The 22,916-nt window shown below is 45.2% G+C and overlaps 1 long non-coding RNA gene across 2 annotated transcripts in view; it reads left to right on the top strand.

Annotated features, from left to right (window-relative positions):
- Positions 1-416: 416 nt before the first annotated feature.
- The window catches only part of LOC114765663 (uncharacterized), an 87,634-nt gene continuing 65,134 nt past the window's right edge, over positions 417-22,916 (top strand). For both annotated transcript variants that reach the window (XR_003742699.1, XR_003742698.1), the window contains exon 1: positions 417-512. This is a non-coding gene — a long non-coding RNA (uncharacterized LOC114765663). The remainder of the gene's footprint in view (positions 513-22,916) is intronic.

The raw sequence follows: 22,916 nt of genomic DNA, 5'->3' as shown, positions 1-22,916 counted from the left end.
GACACACAAACACACTTGAAATGGGGATAGACCTCATCATTGTTTTGCCGCGCCCACGGCTTAATTAAAATTCACAAGGAGCCAGGCTCCTTTGTTCCCCCAGCATCTCGCCGCATTGTTCCTCAGAAGTGAGCAGAAGTACAAATAATGGAGAGCAAACACTTCCCGGCGCGGAGCTAGCCCTCCTCTAGAGGTTTAGCCTAGTTTGCCTCTCAGACTGACAGAAATGGGTTGTCTCCACTGCACGGCGCATCACTTCATTAGAGGAGTAGCCTGCCTTTAAAACAAACACCCCCGGAAAAACACGCCTCCCTTCCCACACGCAAGCCCGCGCCTGCCAAAAAAGTGTCACATCCACCAGCAATCTGTAATTTTGGACTCGAGGGGTTAATTGCCTGCTTTGCTTCAAAGGCGAGGTTTGATGTGCTTTTTGAGGGTTGTGTTTAGCCGAGCTGGAGATGGGGGGCACTTGAGATTTTACTCCCGGCGTGGCAGAGCAGGCGTCTCGTCAGGTAATCCCGTATCTCAGAGGCATTATCGAATCTTCTTGTTTCTTTTTTTTTTTTGCTCTCCCGCTTTTGTCGAGGCAGACGCAGGGTGGGTGCGTGCGTCTGCGCTGCCGATGAGGGGTTGGGCGAAGACAGCGAGGCCCGACTTCAGACGGGGTCTGCAGCGGTTGCTTGATTCCCGTTCACCTTTGCAGATCCGCGTCAAAACACAGCCAGGCCCCCTTTTTTTTTTTTTTTTTTTTTTTTTTAAGGCGCCCGGCTTTGAAGTGCAGCGAGAGCCTCAAATCCGTGCTCTGCACCGTCCTCGCCGGCCAGAAAAATTAGCAGCAGTGCACGCCCTTTGAAGTCGGCCTTCTTATTCCCCGGGTTCCAGCAGATACATCAGAGCGAATGTGGTCTGACTCCGAGATTAAGATAACTCTTTCAGTAGATGGCAGCATTGATGCCCGTCACACCCTTCCCCCTTCCCCACCACCGTGTGGCTCCTCACTCGGTTTCTGTTTTAACAGCGTTAGTGCTGCCATGCTAACATTTACATTTACAGCATTCATCAGACGGCCTTATCCAGAGGTCGGTTACAGGGACAGTTCCTCCTGGACTCAGGGTTAAGTGTCCTGCTCAGGGACACAATGGTAGCAAGTGGAATTTCAACCTGGCTCTTCTGGCTCATAGGCCAGTGGGTTACCCACTAGGCCACTACCACACCGATTGTTTGCTAATGTTTCCTACAAGAAAAAAAAAGCATGAGTGAGGTATCTAAATCACCACAGAGCCCTTGCAGTAGAGTTGAGATGGGTCAAAAAGCTTGTGCGAGGAGGTTGCATAGGGAGGGTGCGCAGAATGTGGCATTTGGTGCACCATCCTGTACCTTGCCAAACCTGATTATAACAAAATTAAAAAAGGTCAATTAAAAATTGTAATGCTGCTTAACATCCTGCCTTTTTGGACAACATACTCCAAATAATTTTTTACTATAGTCCCATGCACAATATATCTTGTAATATATCTTGTATATGCCATTGTATACAGCGGTATGTATAACCATTTTGTTCTTAAATATGTAGATTCAATGGCATAATTGTGCTTATATATATATATATATATATATATATATATATGTGTGTGTGTGTGTGTGTGTGTGTATGTGTTCAAACACACACATACACACACACACACATATATATACATAAGCACAATTATGCCATTGTATCGACATATTTAAGCCCACCCTAAGAGACAATGAGGGGTATTAGTCTCTTGAAATCTACAGGCTGCCCGGCTTGCAGTAATCTGCCCTGATGGAAGGGCTTTAATTAAAGGAGTGAGCAGCACAAGCTGCCTAAACCCACAGGGGACACCTCATTGCCCCCTGTGGGCTCCTTAACCCAAATGGCCCAGGCCTTGCCCTGATGGCTCAGACCTCAGCCCAAGACTGAAAGTTTAGGCCCCTTTGGGAGGGCTGCTAATCCCCTGGGCTCCTTTTGCTTTTCTTGATCCCGATCAGAAGCACTTTCTCAGTCTCTCACCATATTGGATGGGCGATTGCTGTTTTTGTGCCTCTGGGCGAAAGCCTAGTGTGCCGTGGTGCTGGCCCTTCGCCTGCCTTAGCTACTCTTAGCAAGCAAGCATTCCAAAGTTTATGAAACTTATATAATGCAATTAACACTCTGCTTAATAATTTAGATGCAATTTTGTTTTTAATAATATCACATTCATAGATTTGAAAGAAATGTGTTATTTTAATTCCGTTTCATTTTGTCCGTAGACAGGGGTAATTTCAACCAGAATATTTGCTCCTGTTACAGCATATTTTTCAGACACCGCAGTGTCATAACAGAGCAGCCACTGGTGCCCACACAGTCTAAGGACATTGTTCTGCTCCATGTCAGCGTTTCAAAGCCTAGCTCTAAAACAATGACAGGCGTCTTCTGAATCGGGCGGCAATAGCCCAGAGTGAAAACATTCATCATGTCACATAAACGTAGGCTACACAACCCTACACCAAGGTCCAGTTGCCTTATAACAAAGGTGGGCGTGTGAACACGGTGCACTGTGTCTCATCACTTACCCGCAGACATCACAGCATCTCTTTCCCGTCAGATCACTTCTTATTCCCCGTCAGTGTTTGTATCCCTGTTTATTTGAAACCCGAAGCTCTGTTGTTAAGATGGCAAAAGACGTGTTTGCTTCTGTTTGTGCAAAACATGAGAACTTGGTATTATTATAATTATTTTTACCTCACCCCCCCCCTTCTCCGGGCGTATTCCTCTCGTTAACTCCCCTTTGTTCTCTGTTGCCTGGAGGTGGGCGTCAGGTGGGATAAGTGCTCCTTTCACTCCTGTCTGGCATCTGACTACAATCAGGGGAGAGCATTGGGGAGAGAGGCTTGTGATGGGCCTGTGTGTGTGTGTAAGTGTGTTTGCGTGGGGCTCGGGTTACGCTGCAGAGTCAGTCTTAAATTGTTGCCTTTTAGTGAAAAGGGGGCGCTGGCAGTGATATCTGTGGTAGCGGCGCTCCACGGGTCGCCCGCCGTGAGCCTTAGATCTTATCGTAGCCTGAGAGGAGCCACTGCCGGGGCTGGGCCGGGCTGGGCGGGGCCGCCTCATATGTCGGGAGGAGAGAGGAGAAAGATTAATGATGCTGCTGAAAAGAGGGTCCCGGTCCCGGGGGCGAGGCCCGCCGGTGGGGAGGTGCGCAGAGACCTGTTGCATTTCACATGGGACAGGTCAAGTGATTCCCTCCCCCCTCCCCCCCTCTGCTGAACGCACAGAGCGACCGTTTGAGTTACTCGACAGGCCTTTTTTTTTTTTTTCCTCTCCTCCTTGAGGCCTGAGTGAGTGATGGGGCTGTAGCGAGACAGGTTGCTATGCCGTTTCGCTCGGCGACCCTTCCTCCCGGTGGATCTGCGTTCCCTGTGCAGTTCTCCCTTTCACAAAATAACCCCACATTCACCACTTTTACACCCTGCAGACTCCCCCAAAACCCCTTAAACTGCTGCTCTGGTGAAATGTCACCGCTGTGGATGTATCATTACTGGAAATTCAATAACTGTATGCTCACTTGTCAGAGAGGATTTATCTCCTCTGCTTGTTCGCTTGGAGCACGAGCATCTGTTTAAAAAATAACACCAGGCATTTTTCTACTCCGTTTAGAGCCATAAATTACGAACTTGTTAGCTTTTGCTACAGTTACGCAAACATGTTTTTATATGAAAGTTTGACATTTGAAACGTCTGCCATGTTGCAGCTGGCATCTTGGCTTAATTCTCACATGCGTGAGTGACATTTATAAATCCCCTCAGATTGTCTTGTAATTATTCCTAATTAAAGTCGAAAGACTCGATGCGTGTCAAAACAGAGCAAGACCAAGAGCAGCTTAAGACTCACAGTCATTGCGTTGTCTTCAGGATTACGATCCTTGGCTGTGAAGGCCAAGTTCATGTTGCAAGCTCAAACGACAGATTCCGGGGTCTTAAACTTGCTGGGGAGAGAAGGAATTTTTGCTGCATTGTGCAGAAAACATCGCATGTGTTTTTTGGAACTACTACGTTTTTTGAACGACTGGGTTCAGTGGCTGGCAGCCTATATGGAACAGAATGCAAGAATGCAACTAAAGAGTTTTGTGTTTGTTAACTTTGGTTTGAGCTTTCAGTATAAATAAGGGCAGGGTGGTGATGAAGTGATGATGTCATGTAACTTAAGCTGCTTTTGCCAGCTTTTGCTTTTGGCTAAATTATAAGTAATATATATCTGACCCCAAATGGCTGTTTTTGGAATTTTTTAACACAGTTGCCATGAAAAAAGTGAAACTCTGAGGGCATATAGGTATATGAACAGTACAGTGGATTACACACACCTTCTTTCTCTTTCATTGACACACATGATACGTTGCTCCGATCTGACCTTGGTGCCCTCGCAGCAATTTACCCAACTTTCACATGTTCTTACTAGCTGTCTGTAGGAACAGAATCTGTAAAACAGGGGAAGTGAAAGATAGAGGAAAAACTCAGGTTTCTCTTCATTTCGCCGCTTTCCCAGGTCTGCCCTCCCTTTGACTCTCGTCTTCGTAGCTATGAGGCTCGACGCTGTAAACAAGTTGACAAACGGCCCTTTGAAAACTTCGTTACAGGCGACATTTATTCGGTAACAAAGCCGTTACTTGAGATGGCTCCCTGGGCTTACTTTACAGTCACAATAGTGATCAGTTGACGACGCGCCAACCTGCTCCCAGCCAGCAGCCCACCCATGACGCGAACTTCATGAAGGAACTTATTTATAATTGCTACTGAAGCAAGGTTTCCTAAAAGCATATTCACCCCCCCAAACCCCCTCCACCCCTCTTTTCCAGCCCCACCCGTCATACACCCCCTTCCCCCCATTCCCAGTCTAATGAAGTTTGCTGGCATTTACAGGCACAGAGGGAGCCAACAAGGTTAGTGTTTTGTACTAACATTTTAATATGATTTGTTTTGGCATGCGCCAGATAGCCGTGAGCCTCAGTCTCGTTGCCAAAATTCACTGTGAACGGTTTTGTTTTGTCACATTTTTATTTCTTTATTTTGCGAAGACGAGGGCTGGAAAAAAAAGATGTAATTAACTCCATTGTGCTGCTTTCACTGGTGGGGCCTGTGCTGAGCCAATGTGGTAATGCCTAATGATGTCTGCTCAATGGCCTTTGTTGTTTGGCCCCCCCCTGTTGAAAATTGGATTATCCCATACACCTTAGTAAACGGCGATAATCCCTGACCCAGACCTTTTGTTACCTGAAAATCACTTTCCAGCCTGGGTCTTACTATGGAGATGCGGTTACTGTGTCATTTATCACTGCGCTGTTTCATGAATACACTCCTTGAGACAATGCCTGAGGGAAAATATGTCCCTAATTTAAAGGGGCCACATGACCCCGATTGCAACGGGCGGCGTAACGTTACCCTGACGCCTCCCCCTCCCCACCTTCCCTTTGGCTGTAACCACTCATTAATGGATTAGGGCTGTTGTGTGCCGGGGCAGTCGAGCGTAGTGACACCCGTGTCTCGAGTCGTCTTGTGGAGGTCAGGTGTATGTGGTGGCGGTTTGGGTGGGGAGGTGCTGGTTCACCTGACCCAGTCCGGCTCCCCCTGGCACAGAGCAGCCTTTCACTGCTGGGCCAATCCAGGGGCTCCAGCCCTGGAATAAAGGCAGCATTTGATCCCCTTTGAATTCGGCATCGCTGTCCCTTTGATTTCCCTCTTAACTCTCTGAGCTTTTCCACTTTGTTCTGCACCCAGGGTCAGATGTCCGTACCTGAGAACGAGACAGAAGGGGGGTGGCCAGTAAAAGAGAGTCTGGGCAGACTTACTTAATTAGAAGTCTTAACATAATCACATCCCAACATCAGAAACACCTTGGCTTTTTTTTGAGTATTTTGCCAGAGCTGCACTGGACTGGATGAAAAATGTTTGTGCGTGAATGTGTGTCTGGCGAGTTGCTTTCACGGTCTGCCTGCTGATGTCTCTGTAGGACCAGGCAGCAGTTACCAGCTGGGAAATGAGCCTTTGGCCATTGCACACACATGCTGACAGTCAGGCTCATTGGTGTATTCCTGCTGATCAAAGTGCTCGTGTCTGTGTGTGTGTCCCTCCCTCCTTCAGTCAGTAAGTCATCCCTCATGCCACCTCTGGACACTAACTGAGTGTCTTGTCTCTATAAATCTGTCCCCGTGAAATAACTGCCATATTATTGCAGCAGGAGGTCAACGTTCACAGTGTGTGTGTGTGTGTGTGTGTGTGGTTGCGTGTGCATGCGTGTGTGAGACTCAGCCAGTGAGTGTGTGTGTCTGCATGTGGGCCGGCCTCTCTGTCAGGGAGGATGAGGCTAAACGATATGATTAGACGTGAGGACTTCAGAGGGCTGGGAAATAATCGGTTTGTTTAAAGGTTGATTATCCTCTGGTGTAATGAGAAAAGTGCAACCATAAATTTCAGCCGGCTCGAGGCCGACTCCCGCCGCCGCTGCTCGGCCCTGCGCGTCTGCCTCCAGCCCTCTTTAAACTGCCCAGGATCGTGTTTAAGGAAAATACACCCCAGGTACCAATACTTTTCCCCGGTAATTGGATGCCCTTTTCATCGCCGCTGTCCATTGGACTCCTGCTGCACACTTTGTTTCTGTAATTATCTGTTTAAAGTGCAAACATTAAAAAGCAATTATTCCTACGTGCACATGCAACCGACCGTCTTTTCCATGATCTGCAGGTACGAGCTGTTGAACTGCTGAACACTTTCTTTTATCAGATGGACTGTGCAGCATTTACGTGATTTCCTTTTCAATATAGCATACATTCACTGAACGGTTTGATAGAGATATCAACCCTGTAGCTGCTCCACGCATTTGTTGGGTTAAAAACTATTACCAATTTGTTGCCATGTACAGATTTTATTAGGCTTTTATAAAAATGATCCGTCTACTCCAGGCTTCCAAATTCAACCTTAGTATCCCCGCTACATCGAGAATGATCCCTCGTACAAATAATATCACGGCAGCAGGGCTACTTGGCTCTGAACGTGAACAATGATGAATGGTGGGTGGGTGGCTGGCAGGCAAACTGTGCACAGCCACAGATGGGCTACAGCGTGTAACTGTACACCTGTAAAGCATCTCTAACAATGTGGCCATGTAGCTACTGTAGCTAATTCTTTGTAATTGCTTGCTCAGTGAATATACTTTTTAAAAGTTCTGCAGTGTTTGTGTTAAGAACTTGCACCAGTGATAAGCAACCATAACTATTAGAATTGTTAGTAAAATATTAGTAAAATGTGTTGCATTTACAGTAAATTGTGGACATTTTTGTGGAAAAAGGACTTCAGTTTATGTTTTTTTTTTTTTTTTTTGCATTCCATGCTAAACCTATAGGGGCCGTGAAAGATGCCCACAGTCAGCTCAGTGGGCCTGGTGGTCCCATGCTGTCACTCGATATGAAAAGATGCGTCATCTTGCGCCAGCCACCGATGCCAGGCTGACGGTCAAGGCACCGCTTCCATCCTTCTGTTCCTCTTTGACACTCAAACGGAGATGGAGCAGGCCTGCAGGTGTCCCCATTAGCAGGGAAAGTGTGTCACTAGAACTCCAACTGGAGCGCCTTGAATGGAGCAGGCTGCTCCCGTGGCTTGGCTCCGGCTGCCTTGTGCTTTTCTGGAACGTTCTGCACCCGGCTTCCTGGGCCAGGCCTGGGCCCAAAGCTATCTGTTACACCAGCTGAGATCAAAGTATAGGGGGCGGCAAGCCCACATGGGCTCCGCCTGGCATGGCCGAGTCCCGTTCCTCAACCAGCTGCAGAACAGGAACGGCCTTTACTTGCCTTTTTGGAAAGGAACTGAAATATTTATGGGAGGAATGTGCCATTAACCTCTACATGATATATTCTAACGCAGACTAATATGTCAATATTACTTGATTTAGTGTGTTTGCTTTTTTGTTCTCTCTGAATTCTCTTGCGGATGTGTTCATAAAAGCAGATTTGTAGTTTTTTATATGTGTCCTTAAATAGCCACATTTGCAGTGAATCCAGGTTTGGATGGTGGACATAATCTTTAGTGAAAATAACTAAGGATAAGCCCTTTCTTTCCTAGAATTACCACATTTTCTCATTTTAGTTATAAAGTCTAACCCACATTAAATAGCTAAAATGCCACAGTGAAATTCTGTATGAGACTTATCCTCCTTGATTGTATTTTTATATCATGGATGTAGAGTGCAGCCTAATAATGTGACAGTTAATGCGTAATTTTAGTTTATTATTGTTTTCAGCGTTCATTCTGTTGAAGACCTGTAAATGTCACATGTTGCAGTTAGTATGGATGATAAAATTGTTCTTTATGTCATTTTTATCTGGTGTTCTTCAAACGTTATAAAACAGCGGAAACCGTGATATGGTAATATCTTTTTTTAATAGTAGTCTGATAGAGCTGTGTTTAATTCTACCCAAAATGCATTTTTCTCGGACATGTGAAGGTGACAAATTTAAAATAAATGTATTTTGATATAGTAATTCTCTGCAAGATGTCAGCCATGATAAACCTTGGAAACTGATGGATAATTTTTACGATCCTCTTGTCTATTCTAATTAAAACCACAGTCATGCAAGCAGTGAATTTGGGGTTTGTCATATGAGTTAGAGTCTTTGTTTTTTATTATGCACCTAGAGAATTAGGTCACTGGAAAATAAGATGCTTGTCACGTGCAAAGAAAGGAACCTTTACTTAAACCGTCTACCACAAAGTTTTGGCTAAACAATGTTATTAGTTCATAAATGTTGCTGATGGCAGAATTAGAAGGTGAAGGTTGGGGAAATGTGATATTGCACTCGTGGCAGATTGAATCCAGACCCGACAGGAAAGTTGCCTTTAGTGAGAGTGAGGGAAAGGATTACAGGGCAGCCTGAAAAGGCAAAAGTATGTGAGAGAGGGAACACTGAGGCTTTTTTGGTGTGGATGAGGGCGAGAGATCTTTTTTTTTTTTTCATTACATTTCCTTGTGCAATAAAATGTGAAACACATTTAAATGTTTAAAACAGGAGGCTGTGAAATGTTAAATGTATGTTAAATACACTGTGAACCTAATTGCTACATTTTGGTTAAAAAAAAAAAAAGACAAATAGTGAGCAAATTCACTCCAGGAACAAAATAATTTCATTTCCGATTCTAGATTTACTGGCATGTTTTAAAATGAAAAAATGTATAATTAAATTAAGAGGAACTGATTCAAATCTGAATTTTGAACATGTAAAGTAGCACCTACAGTGCATCAAACAACATATAAATCAGCTGAAGATGAACGATTGCTGTTTTTTTTAGCAGGTCCAGCAGGACCTGACCATTCACTCGCCTACACCTGGCAAACTTCTGTCACCAGACGGTTCCTCTTGGTTCCATGAACTGCAGGCACATTCTGTGTTTCTGTGCAACAATTAACCACAAATTAAAACTTTTTTTAAAGAATATTCTAACATAGTGAGATCATTTAGATAATTCATGGTCAGTTGGGGTTCATTTATTTCCCTGCCCTGTTAAAGGTCTGAGGCTCTCGGGGGAGGAGAGTGCAGCGAGACAGACACACTCGAGCCTTTGGCCGTCTGTGTGTGTCTACGCGGTAATTAGTCCATGAGCTCTTGTTTTGAGGGGGCGCGAAAGTACCAGATGGACTCTGGGAGGGGGTTAAGATGGGGAAACAAAACAGCCCAGAAAAAAAAAAGAGATGCGTGGAAGGAAGACACTTGGAAGTATAAACCTTGGCCACTCTATCATTCTCTGAATCAACGTATACATGATGGTACATGTGTGTGTATGTGTGTGTATGTGTGTGTGTGTGTGTGTGTGTGTGTGTCTTCACGGGGTGAATTCATGTTCTTTTCTGGCAATAAGCTGATCCGTAATCTTCCACCAAACCCAGATAGGGAGTTTGACCTATAAATACCCTGTTTGCATGGACTGGAACTCCTCTAGACTTAAAGAAGCTTAAGAAAGACTAAGGAAGTGAACTGTGAGGACATTTACAGTTGTTTACGATTTCATATGGTCCATGATCTAATTTGGCCTTATCGTTATTTTTGCTCCTCTTTACGTCTTTGAATTCTCTTGGGTAAACGTCTTCCGTTCTGCAGTGTCCCATAATCAGATATTTGTCCATTCATCATTTTTTGTTTGTCTCAGTATTGGTTGTTTTTAAGGAGGTTGTTTTTTTTATGTGTTTATATGCATGCAATATTTGGGGGAGAAATAGACGAGGCCAGAATTGAGATTTGATGCTGTGTTTACGTCAGAGTGCCAGGCCTGAGCTTCACAGGAAAAAAATCTAACAACAAATACAAAAGGATGGCGATAGAGAAAGACAATTCTTCCACCGGAGAGAAGGAGAGATGTGGCTGCACCCCCCCCACAGGGCCTTCACGTCCAGACTGACTCCTCTGACAGGCTGCTCCGGCTCGGACCATACGGCCTGTCTCTTTAGCTAACAGCCCAGCTGCGGCAGGGATGTCCCAAGCCCTGACATTTTGACACGGCGGCGCGTTGACAAATAGCTGGAGTTTTCACCTCCTGCCACACTGTCTGCTCCCCGCTAAATCAACCCCAGGATGCCGTATGAGGCGGGTGACAGATCCCCTGTCAGGCCACAGTGCTGATCGAGGTCTCTCTGGGTGGCTTATTCCAACAGAGAGGGCTTGGACAGTCAAGATCTCTCACTCCCCCCTTTCCTTTCTGTTTTTTTTTTTCTTTCCCTCTTCTTCATGATATAGTTTTAATTCCCAGATGAGACGGCTTGTCAGCTTTGTGTTGGGGTGGTAACCGCAATTGGAGTTCTGCATGGAGAAGGAGGCCTGTACCTGCCTCCTTCTTCAGCTGGGAATCACTCTACCCTGGTAATTTAGGGGGGTAAACAGCAATTTTTATTGTTTGGACACCCAAAAAAGGCCCAGGCAGAGTGTAGTGCGCGCACTTATTTTTCCTGTAATTCAATTATGTAATCTGAGCTAGAAGCCGGTGAACTCGTCCTCGTTGGCACCCCATAGGTCTGGCTCTGTGGACATGCCATGTTTAATTAGCTGCTGTATGGCGATGACTGCATCACGTCCTCCCCTGACGGTGCGGTGTCAATCTCGGCCCGAGGTTCCCGCAGACAGGAGCTGTAATTACAGCGGCGCCTTTTGTTTCTGTGCCTTTTTATGCGCCGATGGTGGAGAAATGACGGGACTCTTCCCCTCTGCTTGTCTCTGCCAGCGTGGCGCGGTGACAGACGCAGAGCTACGTTTGTACTGGGTTGTTACCGGCTCCCCTCCGGAGGGCTTCCTCCACATTTTTCTAAAGGGATGCAGGTGTTTAAAGGTGTTTGAGTTGATGTGTTCAGTCATTTCTGATCTTAGTGTAGCTTTGTCATACTGTTGTTCTGTGCATGTGTGTGTGTGTGTGTGTGTGTGTGTGTGTGTCTGTATTTGTATGCAGGATCAGTCAGCATAAATCCCCAGAACCAGTACACTGTGAGTCCTGTGCCATGTGTGTAAATCACATGTGGGTCAACATGTGCACTTCTGCACCGATGTTCTTCAGGATTGGTGTATGTCCCCTTGCGTGCATGTGTGTGTGTGTGTGTGTGTGATATACCAGAGGGGCTTTAGCAGTGACTGCAGGCTGTTATTACCGTGTGTGTGTGTGTGTGTGTGTGTATGTTATTGATTAATCCCCTTGCCTGTATAACCTCCACCTCACTTTGAGGCGTCCCCAGTGCACCGTGCGGTGTGTGTGTGGCGTGATTAATGTGCATCTCCAGAGTGTGTGAGATGGAGCAAGGTGTCAGGCCAGATTTGTCAGCTCACAACTATAGATTATTTTATGTCTCCTGAACTTTGGAGCCATCGGTGCCTGCAGCTCGATTGTTAAATCCGCCCCCCTCCATCCACTTTTTTTCCCCGACCCCTTGGGTGCTCAGATGCCAGATGCATTAAACAATCCACTTAATAGATAAGCTACAGTATTCTTGAATTTCTGAAACCCCCTCCTTCTCTCTTCCGCTCCCTCCATTGCTCCCCATTTCCCTCTACACTACGCCCTGTCCATATCTCCTTCAGCACGAATGGAATTGGATCAAAGAAGGGAGGGAAAAGAGAGGGCGATGTTGAAGGGGAAAAAAGAGAGGAAGCGTCCTCATTGGGTTTTGTTGAAATATTTATAGGTCAGGATTGACTGGCTAAATTGAATATCTATGCTGATCTCACTTGCCTGTTTAACTTGTGCTTAGGCAAATATGTTTCCTAGGTGATAACCTTTTATGTACCAGTCCGACTTCATTGAAATGCATAGAGATAAAAATGTGTCACACTTCAGAGCGGGTGCTCGTCTGCCTGCGCCTGGCTCGATTATTCAAATGATAATTGACCCCCACCTGTAGCTGCCTTATAGACTGTAGTCCATCACTCCATCCGCTGTTAACTTACGGGGGAAATGCAGTTTTGTCATTTACATTACAAACTGCCCGTAAATGTCAAGTACCTCCAGCTGTTTGTGAAGAATGGGCCGTGCAGGGTGCACAGTCAATTATAATTTCCCGTCCTTTCAATAATTTAGACGCTGTTGATGTGTAAATTACTGACAATTCCAGACATTTTCCACCGCCTTGCACACTCTCTTTTTTTCTTTGTCTGTATTTTTTCTTGTTTTCTCTGATATTATGGTTTGCAGTACAATTCTGTGGTGTTAATGTGTCAATTCGGCAGCGTTGAAGCAATGGCCATACTGCGTGCCAGGACCTCGGTAATGGCAATACCACACACAGACACTCCACCATTATTAAAAACATACATTCCGACCCACGCAGGATCATTAAGGCTGCAGAGGTGCCTGTTTGCAGTATAGGGATTTATTAAAGAACCAAACAGCACCGAAGCGGGGGGTAATTTTAAATTACAAATGTTTAAATACTTGCATTTATTACACGCGATTGACCATACCCTGTGATAGGCCGGCTTTATCCTCTACAAACAAATGCATGTAAGTTGTGTGTTCGGTAATGAGGAGTGTGTGCGTAAATGTCGCCTGTGTTTCATTTGCGAGCAGATTAACTGGGGTGGGGGGTGATTTGCGCTGAGTTCTAATGAAAGGAGTCAAACCTTGCTCTACGACTGCGCCTGTTTGTTTAAAGTCAGGCAAAGCTCTATAATTAGCACTGTTTAATTATGGAAATGGCTGCCATAGAGAATTTCAAACACACTCCCTCCCCAGATCATTAGTTACAGGGGGAAAAAAATGAAATGCTTTCAGCAATGAAGGGTTCATATTTCAAGCTTATAGCTGCTAAAAGGGTGTACTCAGAAAATCAATTTTATGAAAGTCTGTTCAGCACTAAAGGGAGTTCTATGCAACTAAGCAATTTTGAAATAATTTCCAAAGGGCTGCAGTGACCCTGATTCATGTACGGCAACAGCGTCGCTCTCTCTCCTCGCCTCCAGCATCGTTGTCCCAGGCTGGATCAAGGATCACTAACTGGTTTAAATGAACTTCTGTTTTACATAATTTCATCTTTCATTCTGCTGGGCAGCCCACGTCTGTGTAGATAAGCCATGTTTTGTGCGGGTCGCACGGATCTGTGTTGACTTAAAGGCTCTAGAATTCAAAGCTGGACGTTCTCTGAAGGCCTGATGGGTATTTTTGAACTCTGGCAGGACTTCCCTCGACTGAGAACTTCCAGCGTTCCCATGCTGAGAGCGTTTGTTCTGATGAAAATAAATGCCCGCACTTGACAGGAGCTTGGACGTGTATAAATATTGTCTCGCCCCCATCTTCCTACCATCTGAAGGTCTTCCTGCTGGAGAGGGTGTCCCGGTGTCTTGACAAATGTGGCCGTCACGTGCGAGCACTGTAGGCGCCCGGCGCAGGAGCGGACAGCTGACACATGGGATATGTTAGGTCCTCCAGCCCAGCGTGAGCTAGCCACATCACCACCGTGTGGCAGGCAGACAGTGGGCGGAGAGGAGGGACCTGGGGCCAAACGTGAACAGTTTGTTTTGGGGCAGTGGCGGCGGGCGCGGGGGGAACCGCCGCTCAGGCCATAGTCGGTGGTTTGGGAGGGGGAGGCAGAGCCGTGAGACTGGCTGTGCGCTGGGAGGTCACACTGGGAGAGTACAGCTGGGCATGCCACGCCCACATTCCACACGAGGGATTCCCATTAGGCAGATTGATCGTTTCCTCCGTTTTACCCTTTGATTCATGCATTAGACAGACCTCTAATGAGCCACTGGCCGTATGGTCCCGTGCATCTGTGTGTCTGCACTGCGCCACATGCATCTGAGGACATGCGTTCCATCCTGACGCACAGAGAGAGATGCAGAGAGGCTTCAGGGACGAATAAGGACATGTAAACTGTGTGTCTGAGGGACCTCTACTTGAAGCTGCAGCAAGACAGACCTATAAAACAATATTTTTAAAACAATTCATGCTGTATTTTAAAGTGACACATTGGTATAGCATCTGGTGAATTATAATTTAAAAATAGAGAATATAATTCTGAATTATTATTAATAATTAATAATAAAACCACCACCAACAACAATAGAAATAATTGTTGTTGTTATTATTATTTTTATTCTATTACCTTTTTTTTTTTTAATACAGAAATAGAATGCATATAGAATATATAAAAATAAAGAATATTTCTAGATAGTAGTCTGCAGTGTAGTGTATTGGTATTTTTAATAATATGAATAATGATATGTTGTGTTTATTAGGGGTGTTGTTATTTTTGTTGGGGACCGTTTTAACAGTGTTTTCGAACTACTTATTAAGTTTTATAATTAACGCACCGTTTATTAAATATGCATACTACTGAACGGCAGAGACGCATAAAGATTAAAGTATCAAATTCAGTCTCTTTTTACTGTCCCTGTCTTACTGCCACGAGTTTAACGGTGTTTCTGTTGGGTTTACACATTAAACTGAGCTGGAAATATCAATGCATCCATCTACTTGCTAGTCAAAACAGAAAGTAGAAGAAAAATATAGTTTGGCCTCTCTCCTACTGCACCAGAACAGCAACTCACAGACAGCAACATTTAGTGTGAAAATATCTAAAGAAAAAAGAAACCTGCTTGATTAATGTGCATCCAATCAGAGCCCGTTTCTGCATTCGCTGGTTATAAAGCGGCCGCCGTTTCTCAACGACACAGAATTCCCTCAGTCCATCTAACATTTTACTGCCGGCGAGACGAAACGTTATAAATCCACCTGGTTCCTGTACACTGGTGGGTACGGCGAGTGAACTGTGGATGAACTGAGAGTAATCATGGCCATAAACAAAGGCTCCTCAGTGTTATGGAATAGGGGAGAATAAATGAGTGTTTGCTAAACACATTAGATCAGATGGAGCCGCGCTCCTGGGGTGATTCGCAGTGCAGAGGCGCACCGGGGCGGCTCACTTCACTTGTCTCGCATTGTTTTGGGATTCTGTGTGTGTGTGTGTGTGTGTGTGTGTGTTGGAGGGGGAGGCCTGGATTTATGGCACAACCATGCCTGGGCTTAGGCAGACTACAACCCAACCTGGCTGCCATCACACGCTGTCACCTCTGCGAGCCCCGCGCCAGAGCTGTCACCGAGCCTCCATATTGTACGTGGACGGAACGGTCTCTAGAGGTCACTGCAGTTCCACGGGTGACAGCTGCAGTGGGGGAATGGAGCAGCCGCTCCAACATGGCCACACGGGGGAAAATAATTAAAATAAGGATCAAATGTGTGTTTCCTCAACACGCTGCCAAGCAAAACACACACCCTCACGCTCGCACACACACACACACACACACCTCACCCTCTGACCTTGTCACCAAAAATGGTGGCGAAGGCTCTGGAGAGCAGTAGTGGGAATGTAAATGAGCCGTATGCTAACCAGGCGCTGTCCTGCAAAATTCGGATCAAACTACCCAACATTCCTGTAACAGTCCAACCGTACTTTCCTACTTTCTGAACCAGGAACCACCTGCATTCCTCCATGGTGAAAAAGATGCTCAATTATTTAAAAAATCTTGATATTTCCGTCTAGCTCTTTGCGCTTTAAGCCGCCACAGCGTATTTTTATCTGTTGGGTGGGGGGGGGACCGGAGCACTCAGCGTTACTCCGGTTTCGGCACTAATTCCATTATGCCGAGTTATTTTTAAAAAGGGCTTTTTCTAAACATTTACTGTCAGTAGAACACAGGGAGCTGCTGTTCCTCACGCTTTGTTTGTATTGTGGTTGTGGTTGCGTCGGGCCCGAACCCGCTGCCTCCAGTGAGCCAGTGGCAGCTACGCGCTCGGCCGTGCCAAGTTTAAAATTAGTAACAAATTTAATATGTTCTGCGCTGGCATCCAGTGCCTGGGATATTGCAAAAATGCGCCCACTAGTTTGTCGTTGGGGTCTCTCTGGAAGACCACAGAGAGGCAGAATTTAGAAACTCAATTGAAAGACAGAAGGGGGAGAGAGAAAAAAAGCGGGTGAAATGCGGAACAGATGCGAACAGCATCTAAAACGGGCAAAAAAAAAAAAAAAAAAGAGGAACTGACTAACCCAGGACCACCAACACAAGCTGCGGTGCACACAATGCCTTCCTCCCATGGAGAAGCGAACACTTCCCTCTTTCATTTCTACTCCCTTGCTTTGTGAATAGCCGCAGCCCTCCATCCAAACTATTAGCATGACCTAAATGACAGCACCATGCTCCTGTTAATGGTATAATAGTTGGGAAATGTGATTTATGGCTTTCATTTTAAGGATTGCTATCCCCATAACTCCTAATACAGGGGAAATATGTGTTTTCGGTAATGCCCCCCTCCCATAATGCCTTATAGGCTGTTAAAGCATGGAAAAGAACATATTGGTGTCATAAATCTACATTTCAAACTAGACAGCTTCAAACACGTGGCTGGATTTGAACACGGACAATTGTGAATGAGTGAAATACAAAAAAATGGATTCAATGTGACTTGCTTTGATATTAACTTGATATTAGGTTTTATGATTATTTTAATTTTTTTATTAATCCGCTTTTATACTGTATCTGCTCTTTTTTCCTCTGTGCTGATTTCACATATTGTTCCTTTCTCAATCGTCTTTTTAAGAAACTTTTCCCTCTTATATTTATCAGTCAGAATTGAAGTATTTCTCGTGTTAGACATTGATACCACTTGTTATATGTTATATATACCCCCAAAATAAGGACATGAGTTGAGGGTGACGACGGCTTTTGTGACCTAAATGTCTAATTCCTGTCGCTGTCCTCCAGAATTACCTTTTTGTGAACATTTCTTCATTTTTTTTACGGTTGAACCGAGTAGAACCCCGGAGGCCCAGTGCATCTGGCCCCGACTGCAGTTCAAATTCTGGCCAGTAGAGGGAAGCCACTGTTTTATTTCCATCCCATGTGCTAAAGAAAGCTCTGTTTGCTGATAGCCCTTGATTATGAATAGTTCCAAAGAAATGTGTCACTTATTATTTTTAGACAACCACATCAAGGGGCGCAGCGCTCTGAAGGACCATTCATAATGTAAGAGATAAGCGTGTTCCAATAACAGATTCCTTAGCAGCTACTCACGAGGGCTGATTAAAAGTGACTTCAAGTCAGGCCATAAATATTTGTCAGCCCACCTTTGAAACAGGCAAGCTGTGGCTTTTTTTTGCTCACTTTCCACATGAAAGTGCAAATGGGAACGCTTGGGTTTTGGGAGGCGAATCAGTCATAGCTGCAATGAGACGGCCAATAAAATGCGTAATTATGATGGTCTGTCATTGGCCACAGCCCCGAGGCTGGAGGGGGGGGAGGAGGGGGGAGAAAAAAAATCCCACACGTGAATAATGGGATCTGTTTTATGGCAGTTGTGTTTAGGGGTGAAGCCTGACAATGCGCTCTGTGTGTGGGCCCCGCGCCTCTTTGGCGCACTGTTTACCTTGCTGCTTTAGAATGTGGAGCGTGTTGTGACTGCCCCGCTTTGATGGCTGCCTCGGCTCAAGTAGATGGCTCTAAAGCAATGTCATAACTGGCGCGCAACCACGACAACGCCTCCTTCTGTGCCCACCTTGCAGGCTTCTCAGAAGCCGACGTCAGCTTCTTGCGGCGTGGCACTTCTGAACGTAGACGTTCTCTTTTTCATTTAAAATAAATCCAGGCGACTTAAAAGCTTTGATCGTTTTCACTGCCGCACTCATCAACATATGTATTTCTCCCCCCTTGTTTTAAATACTACGTATCCAAAAGTGTAGATGGGTTCAGTCAAAAATTCCAGGCAATAATATATTATTCACGTTTAACTCTTCAAAGTGAAGAATTATCTCTATTGGAAATAATAGTCATTTGACTTGCATACCAGACAGGGATCTAATGCGCGAGGCTCCCAGGGTGAGGCAGACCCCAAGCCGAGAGAAGTGAGGAGGAACATGCTGAAGCCATACTGCTACATAAACCTGCTGAGAGTCGGCCCCACTTCCGCCAGCCCGCGCCGCTGAAATAAATGCAGAGTAAACGTGTTCGGGTCTGTCGGCCCTTCTTGTCCTCATTACTGTAATACCCGGAGTGATTAGAACAGCCGATAGCTGAGGATGGCAAAATACAGGTTCTGTACTTTTATATAGGTTGCTATTTCCCAATTTTCCTTTACAAAAAAAAAAAAAAAAAGAAAAAGCGAGAGGGGAAAAAAGGAAAGAAAATGGCCGTAAATTTCACGCACACACCCTGCTCTGCCACATCCATTCTTAGCCTGCTATGAGACATTCATGCTCAATGAAGACTTTAGTAAAGAAGTGGTTTCCTCCCTATGTCGCAACAAGGCACTCACACTATGCACGTGTCCCGGCCTGTCGAGAGCTGAGAGATCAGTCACCGCACGGCTGTATATGACTGTGTACTGTATAATTACAGTTTACACATGCCAGTGTGTTGTGTGGCTGCCTCCATCCCACTCAGACAGAGCCTGGTGTTAAATAAAGATTAGAGCTTTACGCCCGGCACCGGGCAGAACGAGGCACACGGTGCCCAGCCACGTAAAAATCGCAAATGACTGGGTAGCAGGATTTCTTCTGGTGGCAATGCTAGCAACTGAGGTGGTAAATAGCCACGGCAGCAGAACTGGTTGACTAAAAAAATGCTACGGTATATATAACTCACGGTATATTTAAACACCACTTTATTTATTGAGCATATTTTTTAAGCTTATTTAGCTGGATTGTGCTATGAATATATTGTCATATGATCTGTGTATTTTCACACACATCATTGTTTCAATACATTGCATTTCTACTTTTTCTATTCATGCATAGACCAGCTTTATTTAGTTCTAATTGATGTATTGATTATTGGTGGAGTCCAAAACCATTTATTACCAAAAAACTAACTACGAAAAAGATTTTTATAGACTTATTTTTTCAGTAGTACATTTGTCCCAAGTCATTTATTATGTGGCTGTTAAAGGCTGACCTCTCCCAAACCCCCCTGCAACGAAAATATATGTGTTGTCATAGTGATCTCAGTCATTTGTAAGGGGAGCCCATTGTTCATGTCATTTCACAGGGACCACAAGTCTTAGCAGCACCCTTGTTTCAGATAAGATTACTAGTGTACACAAGTTCTACACATTTGTTTGAACGCGGACATTATTTTGAGGCGGACGGATATTTTTAGGGGACACGTCACAGAAGCATGTCGCGAGCCACCCATCTGATGAAATGCAGCGGACGCATTTTACATAATGATCAAAGTGTTCCTGGCCGCCTTCTCCACACCCGGTTTATCGAGGTGGAGGGCGCCCTCCAGCGCGCTGAGAGACCGGGGCGAGACTGCAGTCAGACGGCGACACGATACGCCTCGTGTGAAAGTAAAACTGGGCTTCCAACAGGAGCCACGAAAGACCAAAACAGATGACTGACATCAAGTGGAAGAAAAACAGAAGTCGAGGGGGAGATTAAATAAAAGATGGGAGGATTACTGGAGGGTATTAAAATGACACAGAAGATTATGTGGGCGCTGGGGGCCGTCTGCCCAAGGTCACAGACAGAGATCTGCCACTTCAGCCGATAAACAAAAAAAGAACAGCCGAGCAGCAGATCGCCACCTACGCACTGTTCATTTTCATTGCTGTCTGTGACCTTCTTTTGTCAATTCATATCGCCTGACGTTGGCGCTGCGTGGCATTGTGGACCGCGTGGTCAGGAAAATAAAGAATGGGGTCAGGTTACCGTTAGCGTGCATGCAAGAGGTCTGCGTTTGTAAGTTATGAACAGGTACATAACAACATGGTGAACTGTTCCTTTGTGTTTCTGGCACTGAAACACAATCTACGTGAGGGTGTCAATAAAGTGACAGTTGGGGCAGTGGTGGCCCAGCGGTTAAGGAAGCGGCCCCGTAATCAGAAGGTTGCCACAGAGCAAAGCACCGTCCCCACACACTGCTCCCCAGGCGCCTGTCATGGCTGCCCACTGCTCAGCACTGCTCACTTAAATTCAGAGAAGCAATTTCCTTCAGAAGTAATCAAGTAAAACAAACAAAACATTTTAGATTCAGTGACATTTTACATTTACATTTACAGCATTTATCAGACGCCCTTATCCAGAGCGACTTACAATCAGTATTTACAGGGACAGTCTCCCTGGAGCAACTTAGGGTTAAGTGTCTTGCTCAGGGACACAATGGTAGTAAGTGGGATTTGAACCCGGGTCTTCTGGTTCACAGGCAAGTGTGTTACCCACTAGGCTACTACTACCCATTTTATAATATTTCAAGATTCCAAATATTACAAAATGGCAGACGAATGCATCAAATGTTGTTATCAGCCCGGCACTGAATTTAGCTGCTGTAATGTAGCCACAAATGACTTAACCTTATTGCTGCATGGCTTCAGGGGCGGATATGCGCGAGCATTTAACTCCCCATCTCGTCTAATTGCCTCCCGAATGTTTTCCCACAGTCGTCAATAAAAACTCCATATCCTCACAGTCATTCCGTCAGAACAACTTTGAGTGCTAGTTCATGCCAAATCCATAGTGGCGTGAATACATCACCGCAAACAACTAACAACACATAATGGAGCCTTATCTCTGTTGAAGAGATTTGTGCTTTGGCACAAGCGTGGGGAGCAGAAAGTTATTAGGGTTCGTTACGGGACGAGCCTCACCTTCATTGTATCATTATACCGGGAGTTTGTGTCTCGCTGACAGTTACACTGCAGAGAGAAAGACAAGGACCACACCAGTGTGCGCCCCCATTTCCATATGCCCTGAGTGCCACCGGGGCACCGGGGTCCCTCGCTTTCCCAGCCGAAGGGCCAATGGAGCCGGCGGCCCTCACTACATATTGTGACTGGCGGCACTTTTGTACAGTGCCACGCTATAGGGTCGGCTGAATTAGGATCAGTCCGAGGACAAGGGGATTGACAGGAGATGAATAGACTTTTGAGGACAGAGCCTGGGGCCCTGTGGTAGGAAGAAGAGCAGGTCATTGGAAGGGCATAGGAAGTACCAGGGGTCGAAAATGCAATGTCCACCAGAGAGACACACAAAGAGAGTTTTTCTTCAGCACTTTGGACACTCTTCGGAGCCCATAATTATCTTTGACAAAACTCATTAGCAGAGACCTTGTAGCGACATCGGCGACCAGGAATTCCATGGAGGGAGACATGAACAGAAACAATGTCCTGCACACATTTCATTGCGCCCTTTGACAAAATGTAATGAAGTGTGTACATTGTCCCCCTCATCAACATTTGAACCCTGAGCCATCAGCGCAAAGACTTTGTTTCATGAGCCCTCAGTGCTCGACATGGGACACATCAAATGGCACCTCCACTCTGGCTCTTTTGTCAGGCCTCGGGCAAATTGTTGTTGTTGGGCAAATTGTTGTCCATAATAATTGTTTGTATTATGGCATGAATTGGCTATTGCTGCCGTGTCAGAATCATTTATCTGCTTTGACATCGCAGGGCGCTTGCTCGCCGAGTAAACAGTCGGAGTGGGATGGAAAATTTTGATAACCTAACCTACTTTTCTTTATGTAAGCCTCCCTTTGACCTTTGACACAACGTAAGACGACGTACGCTTGGGGACAGGTTTTAATTTGAGACTTGGCAATGGTACTTAAATTGTAACCTGGCAGTCAAAATGAAGACCACAGTCTTTAAATTATTATTATTATAATTATTATTATTGTTCATTTTTTGTCCCTTTTTTGGTTCCGATCTGCTATTGCAAGCAAGCCCCAATTGATGTTTGAAGGAGTTACGTGCACAGTCTGCCGGAGTAGAAACGGCTGCAAGGGGCTGAGGGAGGTTGACAGCAGGAGGGTCGACTGCACACTTGTGTGATCACTGGTATAACACACACACAGACACACACACACACACAATGCTGCCTTACCTAATGCTACCTTAGGGTTCAAGTGACACTTGGACATATCCCTCAAACCTTAGCCAAATCTCAAATATAATTATGTTTTTTTTTTTCAGTATTACATTCCTTGGTTTTTTTTTTTTTTTTTGTGGGGGGGGTATCTAAGATTATCTGAAATCTGTTTGGGATTAGGCCCACCCCTGCCAGAAAAAAAAATTAGGAGGTGGGAAGAACATGTGTGATGCTTAAAGACCTTATTGATTTCTTTAGCACACACACAGCATTGTTTACATATTACATTTTGCATGTAAACGTGTGTTGAATCAGATGTCGAATATAAAAAATTCATATCTCATATCTGATATGAGTTTTAATTCACTAGTTGCAGTGGTAGTTCAGGTTAACACAATAAAGCATCCTTGTAAATAGGATGCAATGTACCTGCTGTTAAAAAACAAATACCCCCCCCCGCTGATTTACTTTCAGACGGAACGCAGGCACGATGAAGTCACCTTTCCCTTTCTTCTTCCATAACACCTGCTGAAAGACATGA

The sequence above is a fragment of the Denticeps clupeoides genome, chromosome 16 (genome assembly GCF_900700375.1).
Source record: "Denticeps clupeoides chromosome 16, fDenClu1.1, whole genome shotgun sequence".
In the NCBI taxonomy this organism is placed as follows: domain Eukaryota; kingdom Metazoa; phylum Chordata; class Actinopteri; order Clupeiformes; family Denticipitidae; genus Denticeps; species Denticeps clupeoides.
The sequence above is the reverse complement of the archived record's forward strand: the minus strand, read 5'-3'. Positions and strand labels throughout refer to the sequence as shown.